The sequence below is a fragment of the Plutella xylostella genome, chromosome 19, assembly GCF_932276165.1.
Source record: "Plutella xylostella chromosome 19, ilPluXylo3.1, whole genome shotgun sequence".
NCBI lineage: Eukaryota > Metazoa > Arthropoda > Insecta > Lepidoptera > Plutellidae > Plutella > Plutella xylostella.
Window position 1 is genome coordinate 340,933 of NC_063999.1, and position 18,002 is coordinate 358,934.

At 37.3% G+C, this 18,002-nt stretch overlaps 1 protein-coding gene across 2 annotated transcripts in view; it reads left to right on the forward strand.

The window, feature by feature from the left end:
* The window catches only part of LOC105384052 (protein prickle-like), a 333,604-nt gene that overhangs the window by 121,777 nt on the left and 193,825 nt on the right, over window positions 1-18,002 (forward strand). The gene's annotated exons all lie outside the window — the stretch shown is intronic.

Below are 18,002 nucleotides of genomic sequence, written 5' to 3' on the forward strand. Positions count from 1 at the left end.
TATATGAAGAAAAGGATCCTGATACAGTTTTACAGTCTTTTTATACAATTTTAAAAGAAATTATTGATGATTGTGTTCCCAAAAAGATGCGAAAGCCTGTAACTTCAAGATACTATTATCCTGAATGGTACACGGCTGAATTAATTCGCGACATTACCTTAAAAGCATCTTTACATAAAACCTACAAACTTACGCGATCGCAGTGTGATTATGAGGAATTTTCTAAATACAGGACAAAAGTAAAAATTGGTATTCAACTCGCAGAAAAAAGTTACAATGACCGGATTCAAAAACAACTAGCTAGAGATCCTAAATCCTTTTGGAGCTTCATTAAGTCAAAAAGGTCAGCAAGAAATAAAATTATTATAACGCGAGATGGAACGGAGTTGAACGAGCAAGAGAGCGCCGATTACCTTGCTGAGTACTTCCACTCGGTGTACAGCGCACAGCCGCCGCGGCTGAGTGTGGAGGAGGCGGCGCGGGCGGGGGGCGCGGGGGGCGCGGCGCGGGTGCACCACTGCACCTCGCCGCGCTCAGCGCCGGCCACGTGTCCGCCGCGCTGGCCCGCCTCGCGCCCAAGACCTCCGCCGGTCCCGACGGCGTGCCTGCTTACCTGGTGAAGGACTGCCGCATGCTGCTCCTCGATCCACTGCTGCATATATATAACTGTTGCCTAGAAAGTGCGTTATACCCAAAACTATGGAAAATCACTAGGGTTATTCCAGTTCCTAAGGGCAGTTTGGGGTCAGATGTAAACGGACACAGGCCGGTAGCAGTTCTGTCGGTATTCGCGAAGGTTTTTGAATCAGCATTGCAGAAAATGATTTACAATGAGGTAAGTAGTCAACTGTCCGACTGCCAACATGGTTTTCGGCCAGGACGAAGTACCAACAGTAATCTCCTCAGCTTCATGTCTCGTGTGGTTCCGTCAGTGGATGCTGGAGTGCAAGTCGATGCTGCCTATTTCGACTTTAAAAAAGCATTTGACACGGTTGACAACGACATCCTTCTAACCAAATTGGCAGCTATCGGCTGCACGACACATTCGCTGACCTTCTTCAGGAATTACTTGCATAATAGACAGCAATACGTGGACTTTGGAAACAGATACTCAGAACCTTTTTCAACATACTCAGGAGTAAATCAGGGTAGCAACATGGGACCATTAGAATTTATTATAATGATCAATGACCTTCCCGAAATCGTGATGGACGCAACTTGTCTGTTGTTCGCAGATGACCTCATACTGTTTTTAGAAATTAGAAATGAAGAAGACGCGATTAGGCTGCAGCAGGATATTGACAGGGTCGTAGCCTGGGGTTGCGACAATAAGCTAGAGTTTAATGGTTCGAAGTGCGTGCAGATGACGTTCAGCCGAGCTCGCGAGCCGCTGCGACACCAGTACACGCTGGGCGGCGGCGCGCTGGCGCGGGTCAGCTCCGTGCGGGACCTGGGCGTCAAGTTCACCTCCACTCTGTCATTTAGTGATCACATTGTGAATATATGTAAAGGTGCTTTTAAAACTTTAGGTTTTGTGCTCCGTAGCTGCCAGGGCTTTACAGACATACGTACTGTGAAAGCCCTGTATAATGCGCTAGTTAGAAGTAAATTAGAAAGCAACGCAGTCATCTGGGCTCCGCATGAAATTAAATATAATCTCATGTTGGAGCGTATTCAAAATAAATTTTTAAGGTATCTTTACCTAAAAATGTACGGGGTGTATCCGGGCTATCCTTTGCTGTACCCATCTTTATTTATACTAGGTATGGTTGGATACAGCAAGATTGAAGTTAGGAGAGACCTGGCTTTGACCAAAATGGTATTTGTGGTGTTTAGAGGATGGTTGTGCAATCCCACTGTGCTGGAGAGCATCGGGCTCGCGGTGCCGGCGGGCGGGCGCGGGCTGCGGCGGCGCGCGGGCCGGCTGCTCGCGGTGCCCACCGCCCGCACCAACCTGCTACATGACGCTCCACTCACTAGGGCTATTAGGCTAATCAACAAGGCATCTGAGAGGACTGACATTCTCACATGTTCTTTGGGTGAGTTCGCAAAGGTTATGTTTCATATGTTATGTGTTGATTAGTTTATTGTTTTTTTTATTTTCAGTTGTTTGTGTCTTTTTAAGAAAGTTTTTTGTTGTGTTTGTTATTTTTCTTTATTATTGTGTTAGGTTTATCCTGTAAGATAATATAAGTAGTTGATAAATAAATAAATAAATAAATAAATAAATAAATAAATAAATAAATAAATAAATAAATAAATAAATAAATAAATAAATAAATATTTTTTAATAGCCATAACCGCATTATTATATATGAAATTAAGAATCGTTTTTTTTTAATTATTGAATCTACCACTAGCCCTGACTGACCTGACTTTATCAAATAAGATTTGTGAAAATTTAATACCTACTTGGCGCCTATATCGTTTTTTGATAATTTGAATAACTCCCATTGATTTGATTTGATTACGTCAAACTCGTCAACTTGTCCCCAAAGATATTGCTTCGCTTCGCCTTAAAACGTTTTCCCGTGGGAATTCCGGGATAAAAAGTAGCCTATGTTCTTTACCAGGCTTTATACTAAAAGTATACTAAATTTCATTCAAATCCGTTCAGTAGTTTAGGCGTGAAAGAGTAACAGACAGACAGACACAGTTACTTTCGCATTTATAATATTAGTTAGGAAGTTAGGATAGTTAGGATAGGTAAATGACTACCAACACTGACAAACGATCTGTAGCTTTATTCGTTTAAGTTCCACAATTCCATCTTCATATGCATTCAAGTACACTTGCCCGTCCACTACCCCGCCAGCAGTCCAGTGGACTCGCCGCGTGGACGCCGCGCCGCGCGTGAGAAGTCTGCATACGTTGCCACGTGCAGCTAGACATAGACACACTGATATTAATACATTATATTACTTTCAGAGGTGTGCGGCTATATACCTGGCCTAGATATACCATTAGGTATACAATGTGTAATTTTTATCAAATTTAAGAAAAATTACTTTGAAACTGTTCGTGATAAACACTCAAGCTGAACACTACGGTTTTTATTTATTTTTTATCATTTGAACTATTTTAGTTCAAATGATCAGTTTAATGTCGTAAGAATCAGGCCTTTTGCGCTGAGCTTTACGTTACACACATCTACTTTAATACAACACCTTTATCGCGACTGTTGTGATGGTAATAAAACTAGTAAAACAACGATAATTCAGCTGCAAATGAAACTAAGATTGATTCCTGAAAACAATAAATACCTTCACATTCAGCATTAAAGCACTTTAGATAAGATCAACCCCAAAAAAACATTCAAAAACGGTAAAATTATGCAACGTGACATGGCCAGCGCGGCCGGTGTTGCCAGGGCGCAGGGTCCTGATAAAAAATCCCCATTAATCTTGTGGGATTTATGCCGCGGCCGCTATCGCCGCGTAACCCGCTTCGATTCCCGGCACGGAATCATCGGTAAAAGGCTTTTATAATTATTGTTAAGTGGGCGTAGTTTTTTTTTTGGTGTTGTTTTTTGTCTGTTTCAGGCGCCGCATCAGAAAAGTTACGTATTTATAATTAGTGCACAATATGTATCACAATGTCACATAATTATATCATACTGCTACGTTTTGAAATTATGTATAATTTCCTTCATACGGAAGACTTTTATCCACATTTTACTTTGTTTCACAACCCCCAATCAATAAACTCACATTTTGTTTGATACAGAACCTAAATGCATAATAAAAACAAAAGCAAGCAGCGAATAGAACCAATCTAAAGTTTTATAACATGTTAATCTAACAAAGTCATATTTCCTTTCAAGAGGACTTTACCTTTGAATTCCGTAACAGAAGAAAATCGAACATCGCCGACAAAATAAGACCACGTATCTCCGCGAAGCAGTTTTCCAATAACAAGAAAAGTAATGGCTTCCCGACTCCTTCTCTACAAAATTTAGATTGAAAATTTGCGAGTGACATGCAAAACTGATAAGCTTGATATTGTATTGTGCTCCGACCACGAACAGACGGCGCGGCGGCGCCACCGTCGACTGTGCGGTACAACAGAACAATATTGGCAGATATTTTTTTCAATTTTTATTTTGTAGTAAGCTGCGTCTGGCAATGGGTGTAGTTTGAGTAGAATAAAATGTACCTGTACTAAAATACTGTACTGTGATAAAATGCAGTTTATGTGGTCATAAGTCTATGTGTAATGTATTACGTACTACTAGCTGGTTCCTGAACTGAGTCGCGTCGTCGTCGCGAGTGAGTCGTCAACTGTCACTGTCAAAATGTAAGGCAAAGTTAGTTCCAAAAGTGACATTTGTTTTTTCCATATGTTAGGTGGAATTTCACCAAACGCTAAACGTATTTAGTAGCCTGTCATATCTCTGTCAGTTAGTACAAAATGAATTTAAAATTTGATTTAAATACGTTTAGCATTTGGTAAAAGTGACCCTTCGTGTAGAATCGAAAATAGTATCGAATCCGGTGCTCGCTGCACTGTAAACGTCAAGTGAGCTGGACAAGTGAGTTGATTTCAAATACATGGATATTTGCAAACATGGCATTTGTAAATTGTATAATTAATACCTTTCTTAATTATATTGTATACCTACATTAAGTATATTTAGAGTTAGTTTCGTAATTCACTCGTATTAAACATTGTTCGGTCAAGTGGCTCGTTGCCCGTAGTCCTCGTCAGATTCCAGTCTCCATCATTTTTCTCACATTCCAAGATCAAATCTGTCATCGTATTGTCGTGACCAAAAATAAGCATAAAATGTATTGAATTCATATTATTTAGTTTAAATATTTTTCATCGTGTTGCGAAATTGTGGCAAAATAATGCACCCAACCATTCCTCCCCTCTATAACTTTTATAACACTTAGCGGGACTCGAACCCAAGACGGAGGCTGAAAATATGTCAATTTTATTCATGATCTGTCATAAATTGAACAAGCTGTGCGGAAAACAATGCAGAGGGCGGCACCCTGACTGACAAAATACACATATAAAAAGTTAACGTTTATTGAAGATAGACGAGTTTATCAAATTGAAAATCATATGGATCTTAATTTTAAAGTGATAAAAGTTTATAATAAAATTTTTATAACAAAAAAATCATGGAAAAGTTAAACCTATACATGGCATATGAAGTTTTAAGCAAAATCATTATTTTATTTACCGTGTAGGTGAAACTGCGTAATATACTTAGTTTAAAATCAAGACCAGCTATTTCGTGTAAATAAAGCTAAAACTCGCTAAAAAATGAATTTCATTTATATAATTTGTGAATTAAAGGCCCTGTTTCACAATGTCTGGTTAGTGGCTACCTGTGAGATAAAATACATGCTGTCACTGTCAAAACAATAATAACAGAGAGTGACAACATGTATTTTATCTTACAGGTGGCCACTAACCAGAGATTGTGAAACAGGGGCTTAATAATTATACTGACGCCCACTTTGCAATTCTTAGAAAGTCTATAAGTGCACAACTATACACGTTACAAACTTACCACCGACATCTAACAAGAACACAGATACATAGAAGAAGCATTAACATAACACATTGTGTAATAAATAATAAAGCATGCCAAACAGGCAGAAGTTACAAGACAGAGAGTGAAGTGTGTATTGGAGCTTACCAAAATACAAAACAATAAATGAACTCAAAGCGAGGTTTCGCTCCGAGCAACAAACACAGAACACAGAGTATCTAATTCCTTTCATATTACAGGCGTATACAAACAGAGTCTGTGGTACGTTCACCTGCATCGAGCACTAAATATAGCAACCACAGAGGAATACTGAATCACTGCTTAACTTATGGACAAATTTATAAACTTCAGCAACTTTGTTAATTAATGCAATGATTAGTCCCACAGTCAACTGTTCACAGTTTGCTTCCTAATAATCATGTAAGTAAGTACCTACGTAGTTGAGATAAATATTTATCGCTTTTTCAACGTTAATTATTCGAATTATAATTTACCGGGAAACCTGATAAATGGTAAGGGTATATTACAAGATCTTCCAAAAACTCAAACTAAACTAAATCCCCAGAGGTATAGTATACCGCTGGCGTCTATTTCCATAGCCGATAGCGAGTCCACAGATTATGTTAAACAGATGCGCTGGAAATGCTCTGCAACAGTCCATTAGCATAAATCTTGATTAAAAGCTTGTACTTATTAAGCTAAGCTAACTGGATTCTGATACAAGTTTAGCGAAATAACTCAATGAACATAGGTTAAACCTCGCCTTACTTGAAATTGAAATTATAGACTGATTCTGAATAATATTAGCTAGCGTGGTCATGTTTGGTGTCCCAACCTGTAGCTTTACCAACAACCAACCCACTCCTGCCGGATTGGACACACGGTAGGTCTGTTGGTAACCGACTTTACGTTTACATTTTAATGTAAGCCGATAAAACCTGAAGTAATTCTAATGCCAATTATTATTATTTTCTTATTTTGATATAGAGGTATATTATTTACTTGCTACGTTACGTTGAGGAATAGGAAATTTTAAGATGCCGGCAAAGAATTGAAAACATGTCATTTCGATGACAATGCATATCCCATCAAAAACAATACTTGTCAAAAAAACCAAGTCTCGTAACTCAGTTGTTCTACGGTAAAAAGATGTGAGATCCATGTAATACCAAGGCTTATCCACGCACGCATCTCAATCTTAAAAATATTGAATGTTTTATAAATATATTGACTCGGTCATCGCATGGAAACCCGTGTTAATTAAATTATTTAGTGCGATGACCAAGTCAATATATTTATATAAAACATAAAATATTTTAGTTTTTCCTTGGTTCATACACCAAACACTACTTATATTCCAAATTTGAAGCTTCTAGATCTGCTAGAAGTGCCTTAGAATTTTTATGATCGGTGAGTGAGTGAGTGAGTGAGTGAGTCAGTGACAAAATTTAGAAACTTTGACCCGTTATAATTCTTAAACTACTGGTTCAAACTAAATGAAATTTGAAATATACCGTGTCTTTACAATGCCTGCATGGTTATTGAAAATTCAGTCTTCTAGTTTTATCCACAACGAAGTTACAGGGGGTCGAAAATGGCCTGAATTGCTTCGAGAAAAGGATGGTACGGCCGTGCCGCCTTTTTGCTCGACTTGGTGGGGGCACTGCCGTGCCCCCAGATATAGGTACCCGTGTACCGTACATATGAACTACTATCATTACATTAATTTGCACACATTCTACTGAATTAACTTGCATCGCACGTTACAATTGCTAGGCTAAGTGCACATGCTAAGTGAACCGACCGCGAATGCTTCAATTACTCATCCATTTCCTAATCTCCGCTCCCGACACTCGAGTTAAGGCCTGCGCACACTGCACGATCTTCGATCACCGTGGGGAGCAAACTGCTTGCAATAACTATGCTGTACATGGGAACATGTGTGAGTGGTTTTAACTTAAATTTGTATGTCTGTGTGTAGTACATATGTACCAGATAGTTTTGTTATTATACTTACCAGGTATTGCAGAATTGTTTTTTTAGGTAATTTGGATACTCTAATTCCAATGCTTTAAGCATTAAGTCCACCTTTTGCACAATTATTAATATTGTGCAATAAACTTTCAGGAAAGCATCGTTGCTATTTATAGCGCCGGCACCATCTACAAACTAGCAGTTTGTTACGTTCTTATAAGATGGCAGTTGGAGTAATCCTCGGTCCCATTTTCGTATTTATAACATGACTGTACTTATGTTAAAAAAATAGATTTGTTATTACGCTTCCTTTCTACGTTATCTTTCTATAAATCAGTGCAGACAAGCGACTAGACTTCACTTGTTTGCCTATCATTGCATAGCGAGTGTACCTAGTATGCATGTATAACCTCAGTCTAGATTTAGAGCATGCACTACGATCGGCTTCAGTCGATGGTGATTGTTATGTTACTGCGCGTGCGCGTGAGTGCCTCCCGAGTGTGATGGACGCTCATTGGAACCTGTAATGCCTGTAGTTTCAGCGAATGCGATCCTAAAGACAGAGCCGCCCTAACAACACCCTGTAGGTGTATGCGACTATTGAGTGCATCATAAATGAATTGATTTGAATAGATATTGCGTAGTCTCATTGTAATTGGTGTGATAGCCATTATCTACATACCAACATTGTATTGTATTGTATTGTATATTTATTCAGAAACAAATTACATTGTGTTTGAATTATAACTTAAATATAAAAACATACAATTTAATGTTCATAACAATCAAATATAATTAGGACATAATATTAATTGACAAGAAAATTTACAATTTAATCACAATAATTTACAAAGAGATAATACAATAATTACACTCAATTAACTATAATAATTAATAATGATAAATTTAATAGTATTAAGACAAGGTTAGGTACCTACAAAATTAATGATTGATTCAAAAAAAACTCATCTATTGAATAATAGCACTTCTTTATCAAAAAATGTTTAAGTTTAGTCTTAAAAAGTTTGTAAGACATAATTTCCTTCAATTCTAATGGTAGATTATTATAAATATGGGGTGCCTGATATCTAGGTGAGTATTTGGCAACATTTAGTCGTGGACATATTTCAATCTTGAGATCTTTTCTACGAGTCATAAGCCTTTGCTTTCTCTCAGATTCTGTTTCCAGTCTGTACAGATTTTTTACTAAGTCAGATGTTATAACTAGTATAAAGAGGCACGGTACTGTTAGAAGTTCCAGTTTTACGAAATAATCTCGACATGATTGTCGTTGGGATATCCGCACCATTGTTCTGATGGCCCTTTTTTGCATGACAAATGCTTTATTTATATTATATTCATAGCCATTTCCCCAAAATCTAATGCTATAGCGCAGTTTTGACTCAACGAGTGCGTAGTAAACTTGTTTAAGGTTTTTAATATTTATCTCATCACGAAGAGTGCGAAGAGCGAAACATGCCGAGCTTAGTGCGCTTTCTATAGATTTTAGTTCCTCTTTCCAATTTAATTGATCGTCAATGTGTATCCCTAGAAATTTCACAGATTTTACAAGCTCAATTTTATTACCATCAATATTTATGTCAATTGTTTCATTATTTCTAGATGTCGTTTTAAATAGTATAGCATTAGTTTTATTTGTATTTAATTTTAAATTATTGCACTTAAACCATTGGTCAAACAACATTAGAGCTCGATTAACCCTTTCCGTTAGTAGCACAATATCATCAGAATGTACTACTGCATTTGTGTCATCTGCAAATAACACTAATTGTGTTTCCGGTAGGGATTTTGCCATGAAATTAATCAGGTCATTGGTGAAGATAATGAATAGTATTGGCCCCAATATAGATCCTTGCGGCACACCTCTTTCAATTTTTTGTAATCTAGATTTATGTGTTTGTTCACTATTGTTTTCCACGCTTACTATTTCTACAAATTGTTTTCTATTACTGAGATAAGACCTTAGCATTTGTAGGAAATCTCCTCTTACACCGTAATGATCGAGTTTTTTCAGCAGTATGGAATGATCAACCATGTCAAATGCGGCGCTGAGATCAAGAAAAATGCCAGCAACTCTCATTTTACTGTTCAGTTTTGTTACTACATCATCAATTAACAGGTCTATTGCATCTATAGTACCTATACCCCTTTGATAACCAAACTGTTTGTTACTGATAACATTGTTACAGTTTAGGTGTACTAGCAATTGATTTTTAACTATTTTTTCCAGGATTTTAGACAACGTGGGTAAAAGAGAGATAGGTCTAAATTTTTTTGGATCCGTTCGCGATCCTTTTTTGTGAGTAGGTAAAACTCTCGCAATTTTAAGTTGTTCTGGGAATATTTTTTGCTGTAAGCAGTTGTTAAAAAATGTGCTAAGCGGTTCGGCTAATATATCCAGATTTTCTTTTATAATTGTAATAGGGACTTCGTCGTAACCACAAGACATTTTAGTTTCCATTTCTTTTACAATCTTAATTATATCATTAGGCTCGGTTAGTCTTGGCTTTATTTCCGACTGAATCCTGTTACTACTCTGTTCAAGAAAACTTAATGCTGTGGCCAAACATAATACCTAGGTGAATCGATACATCGTGTAGTTATTGCAGCAATGAAACGCTTTTCTTTTTATGATTATTACAGATGTGTATCTCCTTTTATGAACTCTGTTATGGTAGCTCATCTAAAGAACAACATCGTAATAAAGCCAATTATTTTGTTTCAGGTAACTACACTACAGTACGATACATACACGTAAAGAATCTAGCAGTATTTTACGGTAAGTAGCCGTCACATCACCTTCAGAACATTTTGTTGAATTAATTAAGTATAATTAATAAGCTGTGTTTTACAGCATGAAAATGATAAAATTAACACCTTCCTACAGCAAACCACAACCCAAAAAGTTTAGGGAAACAATGGAAAAAAAACACGAAAACTCAACAAAATGTCGCAAAAAAGCTCTCAAATTATAAAGGTAGTGGCACACTTGCATAATCAAATACCGTTGCAGCCGACCGGCCGATAAGGCACGCGCTCGGTGCGAAACTCACAACAACGCCATCTAGCGATCACGGCCGGCACGTCAACCCCAAAACGAACCCTATTTAGCATACATTAGGATGCATGCTCACGAAAATGTAAATTTTTGACACCACTTGAGTAGGATTTGGTTTAAATTAATTAACTTTTTTGGTGACTACGTACTAAGCATTTTTTACTTATAAATTTACTCTGTAGTCGTATAAAGTAAGTGCTTACATTATTATTATGAAAAATAAATATCCAAATTGACCTCGCATAAACCCAGCTTTTGAATGCATTGTTTATGTATTATTAAATCATTAGTTATTTAAGAATAATTGAAACGGATGTAAAATTTACTGTCAATACGTATACTGATAACCTTTTTAAAACTTCTTAAAGTTTTCAACAAACAAGGACTGATTATTGTTATCTAAATTCAATAAGTAATTACGTTGTCACCACTCAGTGATACAACAAAGGGCCGCCCTGTATCAACATTGTTCCGAGCACCCTCTACATTCTACATGACACCCCTTGGCAACAAGTTTATTGCACTTTTTTTTCACTTTTATGAAGCAACAGTAGGCACCTACTAGGAGGTATCTAACTTGCTTTAACACTTGAGTTTGGGTTCATAAGGGATTCGACTGTACTTACCTACCTAATGATGAAACCCTACATTGTATCCATATTTGGCCTAATAATAAGATAAGGGAAAAGCGCATAACTCAGCCAAAATTTTCCCATTAAAGAAAGAAAACACATTTATTTGACAGTGCACAAGTAAGTAAACCACATACACAACAATACAATTGAAACATACGTTATACATCAGATACACAAAAAAAAGTTAAGGAAAGGTTATAAAATCTAGCATGACCATTTCATAATATAGTAAAAAATACCTATATTTATGGAAGATCAAACTTGAAAGGCAGAATTAATTGGAAATACGATTACCAATTATTAATCCTATGGATTCTCCCCTCGTGCAACCGAATCTTTGTGTAATAAAATATTGTGCAATAAAAAATGCAATTTTCAATTATCTATTCCGTGCGGAATGTGGCGCGTGGCGATAAGGGCGCGCGCACACCGCCGCGCCGGGAAACCCGACTCTACCGTTTATGGTCTGAGTTGAAGATTTAAATCTTCTCCGTCACAATAAAACTATTTTTGTTCAACAAAAGCGCTACTCTGTCATACCATAGCTCAACAAAATAAGAAATAGCCGTACCCACATCATTCACCTGAAGGCTGCTAAGTGGCGGCAAACATCCCGAGGCCACACCGCACTCTCCAAACTAGCATTGTTTCACAAACCGCGACAAGTTGCTCGCTGAAACTTCAAGGTCGCTCCACTCCACCCCCTAGTCCAGCGAGGGGGGCGCGGCGCGGGGGGGGGGGGGGGGGGAGGGGGAAAATGAATGAACGAGGGTGATCCCCACCCGGCGGACACACGCGGGGTGGGATTTACGCTGCGAAAGAACCACTGCAAATGAACTTGATACTTTGTATCCGACAGACTTGACCAAGGTATCCCGTGGAAATTATTTTTTATCACCAATTCTTTCAATTATTTTAACCGCCACGAGCAAAACCACATTAAAGCTGCGTACTTTGTACACAGAACACAATTTAAAAGTAAATGTTCATTATGTCTTGGTACTAATTTAAAAATTACTTTGAAAGGTCAAAAGTGAGATCAGAAGCCGGCGAGCTCTTTGTGAGACTCGGCGAGCGCGATAAAAATAAATATTTCGGCAATAAAAGTGCGGAATTCAAGTATCAAGAATATTAAAGCTGTCGCAGGAATTTTACGATGGCACCCCGAGTGCAGCGCCGAGCGAGGTTAGTCCGCCGCGTGGCCGCCGCGCCGCGCCACCATACAGAACATATTCTAAATTTGAACTTTCAAAAACGTTTCTTTTTAAAACAATTACTAAGTGCCAAGTGCTGTGCTCAATCTTAGTCGTGCGAGTGATAAGTGTGCGTACATCTTAATAGTTAATAGTGATGTGCTTTTGTTTAAAAGTGATCCGTGCATTGTTTACAAAACCGCGGGTAAAGTTTTACGGGTGCTGTCAATTTTCACAGTAACAAAGTTGACTGATGATAGCTGATTTGTAAATAATATTTTAGTTAGATACTTAAGTTAAAATTGGTAAATGCAACTTGTTGATTTCAGCTAGCTTCATAATTATTCGTTTACGTGATCGATGAAAACATTGAAACTCTACAAGTTTTCTTTCCTTATTGGATTCTTATTAGCTTTCCAATTACTAAGTTACAATAAATAAGACGACTCCCTAAGTATTCTTCGCCTATAACTAGGTTCTTCAATGTGTTATCTATCCTATCTATTAGCTAATCTATTTTTCCTCATTCTAACAATGTACCGGTAGATAATTTTATCTAAAACAGTGGTAGTATGGCAGTGTTTACTAACACGTTGTGCATCGATTTCACATAAACAGTCGTCGCCGGCGGCGGCGGCGGCGGCGGGGTGCGGGGGCACGGTGAGGGGCGGCAGCGGAGGGGACAACATTACACTAATGTTCCTTTTTCAAAAATTCAAATTAAAACTTACAGTTGCGAGGTCCAATGTTGCAATTAAAAAGAAAATATTCGCTTTGGAAGCAGTTCGAAGAATATTTTTTATTACAGATGTAAAAATCGTCCTCTTCGATCGACGTATGATTTTAAAGATAAATTAACTTTTTTTATTATGATTGCACCTTACTCTGCGTATTTGTTTTTAGGTATTTATGCAGCAATAAATAAAGGTATTATTAGTGTTTGTGATAGTTTTTATAGGTTATATTGGATTTATTGGAGCTTTTACTGCCTTCATACAGGAATTTTCTCGGATAGACATAGGTTAATACATTAGCATATCTTGAATATCTGGATATTAATGTTTACAACCAAGGTATTAAAATAATATCCTATTCATTATTCACTTGACTCAAATAAATAGAATTCCAAATTTAAGGCCACGTTTTTTATGTGAAGGCAGTGGCCTTATAGGCACGCCCACACTGAAGGCTCTGTAACTACAGGAGGCGGCGCCAGTGTGCACGGGGCTTTACGATGAGTCACTGAGAGCCGCCCGGAGAATATCCCACCTTTACCTGAAAAGAACTGACACATTTAAAGCTACCTATCCTTTGTACATATAAGTTTTCTTTGAATAAAACAGTAGATATTTTCGGCAAATGGTTATACCTAGCTACTTACTAACTTAATAATATTTGAATTCATGGAAGAAGGAACATATTCATTTATCAATCTACAGTTACTATACATAGCGAATATTTTTTAGCAAGTAACACACTCAGCATAGACTGCGAACACTGTATCAATACAAAATGTACAAAAGGAATAAGTCTGCCGATGGCTGAAATTAGGGGATTGCACCCTTCCGGGCGACTATGTGATTGAATTTCAACCTTACCTGTGACTGGTTTAAGTTGAAATTGATTCACTAGAAGTCCCGTCGCTCAAAGCACTAAGATAAATTAATGTGCTTGTATTTATACAAATGTCCGTTTTGCTAGTCATTTTAAAATAGTCACTTAACCGAACTGTACTAATGGATCTTCTATGTTATTAAATGTGGTTGGTCCGTCTGTCTGGCGCATTTTATTAACTTGTACGTATTCTAAATTATTATCATTATAGCTGTATACTTTTTAAAAAGTATGTTGTCATAAGTTAACAAAATCTCCACATTCTATAAGTATCGTTAAAACAATGATTTAATAGTTAGGAGATCGATATTAAAGTTGATTATCGCCACATCACATCATACGCTCATTCTAGTTGACGTAAATCATCGAATAATGGCAATAAATTTAATACAAGGGTCCCTCCGGTGAGGGCTAAGAAATGAACATCCTGTGTATGGAGGCTGCTGGATAAATGCAGTTTGAAGAGGGTTGGGAGGTACTTGGAATTACTTGTACGAAGTCTTGGATTTGGAGATGCTGAACTTGATAATTCAAAAAATTCACGACTTCATGACCTCTTCTTTGCCATAAAAATAATTATAAACTGTTGAATTATTTTAAACGTGCCCTATGATTATTATTATAAATTTATATACCTACAAATATTAAGTAACTTTTGATGTTTTATACCTAGCTACTCATTTAAAACAAGCCTCAGAATTTTGCCTAGGTACACGTAAAAAAAATATTTCCTGAAGAAGTCTCCATGCCTTTCCCAAACCTCCGCTGCATCAGGGGTGCACCTTAAGAAAGGGGCGGAGTGAAACCGAGGACATAAACTCATAAGTCCAGTGAAGGGGAAAACTGCATGCTGCCAACGTTGGCGCAACGTAGGGGAGTTGTTTGCCAAACACAAGTGCAGCTTCCCAACCCTGGAGGTCTTAGATTAATAATATACGAATATGATGGAACGTCAGTTAAAAAAAAAACGTCTTGACAAATAACACCTCCGTTGTCCCACTGAGCTATTATTTTGAATTTAGTTATGTGAAGATAACAATATTCATTGATACAATGGTTGTCATTAGTATGTACTTAAACGGTTAGGCTCTAAACAAAACTAGTTGGTATATTGTGAATCTAAGATGGAGGTGCGTTGGGGAACGTTGATTAGATAAGTAATGGCAGTTGAGGTTGGCGAGGGAAGCATTTGGTGTTTCTCATGTGGGACGCGCGAGGCATTAAGGATAATTTGATTGCTTTGTTTAGATACAATGGAAGAAATGGAAGAAATTGGATCTGATTGTGAGTGAAATTATATTTGCAGTGAGATGAATGAGTCATACTTTCATTACTCATTATCATTAGGCCACGTTTTGTACTGTGTCTGTGCCTATATCAGGGCCTTATGTCAAGAAGTCTTGTACTAATAAACTTGTCTTCAAACTAATAGCACAATTTAATAAGTACCTAACATTGCAATCATAATTTTGACCATAGAATATCTAAACATTACAGTACATATAACTTGTAATACATACAGGCATAGTTTACAATATGATTTAAAAAATACAGTAATAAATTGGATAGATTTCAAACTTTTGAAAATTATTGTAATGAAATTTATCAAAGCGTTTACTCGTATCGTATTTATTAGAGATAACAATAACAAAGTGCGTATTATTCCCTGCCGGTGCCGGCCTCGGGCGTCCGACCTGTAGACCTGTACTGTTAGCCCCCTCTCCCCTAATTGAGTACACAGGGGGCGTTGATGTGCTGAAACCGGCCCTGTAGATGCTGTGCGCAGCTCCCAGCTGCGGAGGTGTCTTCTGGCTTTATTAAAATGTTTTTTGCCTTAATATTTAGTTTTTGTCTTACAGAAGACTTGAGAGCGCGTGGTGAATTGGTGACCGGATCAGCCATTCAGATAAACCCATAAAAGTAATAAGTACTTACTGTTGTACGTAAGTACTTATTACTTCCATGGATAAACCTCATTCTTATTGCCGTACATCAAGGTAGAGAATCTGCTAGAAAAAAGAACTAAAATAACAAAAAAAAATCAATAGGTACCTATAGCAACATTTAACGTTTTCAGTAACAGTTTACAACAAGAATAACTTTAATAAGGCTAAGATTACGGGCTTAAGCTAATTATATACTAAATACAGTGTAAGGATAAAGAGGACATTTCACTGATGACTTGATGACACCTAATTACGGAGTACACACACAATGTTCCAAAGTTATTCCTCTCCATTTGTTTCTATTCCAATTACAGTCCACAACAAATGTTCATGAACCACCCCCGTGTCATCAAACTGTACGTTCCCGTCATGGAATATGTATGAGAGCCATGCAGCGCGTAACGACTTCAGTTGTTAACTTTAAACTGTCATAAATGTTAGTTAAAACTGGTTGTTTCGTCACGCCAGGGAAATATAAATATAACTATATTACTATACCTGGTTTTACATGTGAGTAGGGTGATGGAAGGGCTCACATTTATGCGCTATATAATTTAGACTGTTCTTAAATCTGTGTCGAAGGCGTTAAACTTGAACAAAACGGATATGAATAAAAGCTTTTCCTTATAAAGTTTCTAAAGCACATTTTTGTTTGTAGATAATTTTTGGAAAAACTTTTTAAGAATTGAAACATCTCACAAGACATAAGTAAAATTATAAAATAACTACTAGCATTATACTTAGACAAAAGCTACACTCACGAGAGTCACGAGCAATGAAAAAGTTCCATCTGCCATTGACGTTCCATATGTCACTGGAACTTTTTAATTGCTCGTAAGTGTAATTATTATTATTATACCTAATGATGAATAAAATGTCTTAGAAAGTAGAACATAGACAGGGCTTCCTATCTCTGTTATCAACATCAGTGTATCACTCCAGTGTAGCTGTGGTCCCGTTCCCAGTGCTAGGCGCCTCGGGCCGCGGACGCGAGGGGGGTTTATGCACAGAAGCGATCTGCTCACATCCGCTCTGGGCGCCAGTAGAGCAATCTAAGTACTTTATGTCCCGTGATTACTGAGTGTAAGGGTTTACAGCTGTATTATGTGTTGGATTTCTCGCTTTTAATTTGAATTGTCCATTTATTTTGTGGAAACAAGAAATTAACCGACCTTTAAAGAAAAAAAAAGTTTCCTACAATGTAATTATTCACATCTTCTTCTTCTTCTTATCGTGTCGACGACAAACCAACAAAGTCGCTAAATAATACATGCCCAGAACTGGGCCACTGGATTATTCAATTAAAATAATTGAGCTGTAGGTATTATTAATTTACCGAATTAAGTATAAAGTACCTAAAAGAAATACGTTTCAGACATAATGTATGTAAGCAGCATTATGTATTTCCTATTGTAGACATTTCTGAGCCCCTCTGTACCACCTACGCTACGCCATTTCACATCGGGTCAAAGATTTATTGCTCGAGTAAAGTGTAAAGGGGAGATTTAATAACCCCACTTTCAACACGAGCCTAACCAGACGCGGCCTAGTGACGTGAGCTACTGCCAACATAGCCTCCCAACCTGAGGACCTTATCACAAAGCGTTACAGTAGGATTTTCTTAAGTTTCTGACAAGTTTGAGGTGGTGTTGCATCTGTTCCGCCGTTTTCTCCCAAATATCAATCATTGGTTGTAATAAGATTTGCGATGAGCGATGATTGCGTAAATTAGTTTAGTTTGTTGAGTTAACAAGTTGCATTTCTCGTTCCGATTAATCTTTACTTAGGTACCTTAACTACATAACTTAAGTTATACAAGTATCGCTTTACCCCAATCTATAATTTCCAGTTACATAAGACTGATTGTATCACAATTTTCAAACTGATCAGCATCATTGAGCACAAGCTCAAGATTGTAGTAAAAAATAAATCAACTTATTTGATTATACATACATACTAGAACTATGTAATAACTTACAAGTGCTAAGAATCAACCAACAACCCTCACAAAACTATCAAGTGTAAACTAAAGCTGTGAATTCTCAAGTGATGGAC